Source organism: Nanorana parkeri, unplaced genomic scaffold, assembly GCF_000935625.1.
Source record: "Nanorana parkeri isolate BGI_ZX_2015 unplaced genomic scaffold, ASM93562v1 scaffold144, whole genome shotgun sequence".
Classification (NCBI taxonomy): domain Eukaryota; kingdom Metazoa; phylum Chordata; class Amphibia; order Anura; family Dicroglossidae; genus Nanorana; species Nanorana parkeri.
The window spans coordinates 1,676,435-1,678,873 of NW_017306412.1; positions in this window are offsets into that span (position 1 = coordinate 1,676,435).

Consider the following 2,439-nt stretch of genomic DNA (forward strand, 5'->3'; position numbering starts at 1 on the left):
ATATCTATTTGCAACATACTTGGGGCTGATTCACCAATCAGATTTATAGGAAATTCCCTTTCCCTTTGTTGTATAGGTCATAGGAGTGAAGGCAGCCACGTGTTTAAACGACCCCTTTAGTAAATTGGCTCTATCTACCTATTGTGATGTCACTTCAGAATGAAGAGGTGACAAGACATGCTTTTCAAGGGTTCCCGTCCCCATTCTGCCGCTGGGATCTGTTTGTACAGTACATTTTAAATGATTTTCTTTTCTCCCCTAAAACAAAGGGCTGTGCTTGATGCTGCTAACAAGGGCATAAACAGCCATTAGTCATTAAAATAATTGCATATCCTCGGAATAAAATAACAAATAAATAACTTTAGCTCACGGGAAATAAAAACAGAGTGATCAAACCGATGACAGACGTGCAAAATAATCGACTGTAACAGTCGGCCAGGCTTGCTTAGACACAAGCATCATCCAGATTGCAAACAGTATTGAAGAATGTTAGGAAATGCTGCTTTCCATAAAATAATTGTGTTGTTGTATTAAAGCTCCTCAGTGGCTAACAAAGTCAACCAGCGATTCTTTACCTTACAGAGATTGTGTATATTTCACACATATATTAAAACATCAGAGTCTGAAAGAGGAAAAAAATAATTTCACTTAATACCCCTTGTTTCCTTATCAACAATAGCAAAACATTTCTATTAGAGAAAATCCGTTTCCATTATAACCATATGGCACAGAAGTAGGAAGATATTCTTTTTTTATGTGAAGTGATTATCATGTTGTTGTTTGTGTTCTAGTCTTGCAGTTGGAATCTTAAACACAAAGATGATAATCTTACGTAATTTGTAAAGGTGTAATCTCTATAAACTGCATGTATGTTCATAAACACAACCTGTAACAGTCTAATCTAATACTACCCAGACCCGAGGCGAGCTTATTACACCAGCTCAGCTACAACAACATAAGAACAGTATATAGATAATTGCACTAATTGCTAGGATGGATGTAATTGGGTTTTTTTCTTCAGTTTTTTTTTCCTTTTCTGTTGAACTGTGTCTATATCCAACATCCCTTGATAAATATTGTAACCTGCCTGTACTTGTTCCTTTGTTTTGCAACGTTATCCACAACAAAACCATATACAAAAAAAAAAAAACAAGATCCCCAAACAATACTTAACTGGCTTCTGTTACATTAGTAACAAACAGTCCACAAAAGGCGAGGGAAATAAATGCAAAGCATCAATACACACATGGAAAATATTCTGAAATAAAAGGTGTTTTTTTTTTTTTTTGGAATAGTGAATAGTGAAAAAAAAAATTAGTTCCCTAATTCGCACCAATACACGAATCAGATATTTTCTTAGCTGAAAGGATCTTTAAAATGTAATGTAGCAAAAAAAAAAAAAAATACAGACGTATTGGGGGTGTAATTCAATCAAATTACAAAAAGGGGAGGCTGGATCTAGGAACAGGGATCCATTATGTCTGGTTTTATTAAAGACAGGCAAATTTACTCTAAAATAAGGAAGACTGCTGAATATATAATTGGGTGTAATCATGTTAGTGTTTGAATAAAAATGACATAGGGTGTTTAACACTGACAACAACATGTTTAGAAATAAGCTATTTATTCAAACAGTTTTTTTTTTTTTATTCACAGGCATGTGGAGATGAAACACATTTTCGGTTTATGAATTTGAGGGGGTTTCTTGTAAATGAAGAGAATTAAATAGAGTGAAATATTATTTTTTTTTCCAGCAAGCCTTTATTAGAATGTATAACCCACAAAGGCTACGCACGGTGCCAACATAGCGCCACCTACAGGACAAACGCGTCATTGCATGATATTTGCCTCCTTCAACCTGCCAAGCTCTATTGATTTTACTCCTATATCCTTAGTGTTACCTCTGGAAGGATTTGTCTCTGGCTGATTTTTTTTTTTTACATTTGATCCAACTAGCTAATCATTTCCATCGCTCACGCTGGCCGAGGAAAAGTGCCTATAATTTGCTTAAAGGGGGTTCATTTTTAATGCTGTACACTAAGCCTCCATGCAAATAAACAGCCAACGCTCTGGATAAGCTGATACAGTTTAATAACCACTGAATGTCTCAGCTCCAATGAACTAAAAACCATCGCTTTCTTGAGATTGATCATCAAGCATTGATCTGTTTATCAAAAATGAAAATTATAGAGCCAGCACTTGAGCAGAAATAGTATGACCCAATTAGTGGTGAGTGAAACTGAGACTTTTCATTTCCACGATATGTGCATGAAATGCAGGAGATTCTGTGCAAATATTGGCGAAAAGCAATGGCCAAGGAGAAATTAAGGGGGTTTTCAAGGTTTCAATCCTCTTTAAATAGTTTTTTTAGGGTTAGGGTAGCTCTTTTGATTTATCCTAGATTTGTTCTTGTGCCAAAAAGGGCCTTCATTAGCCTAT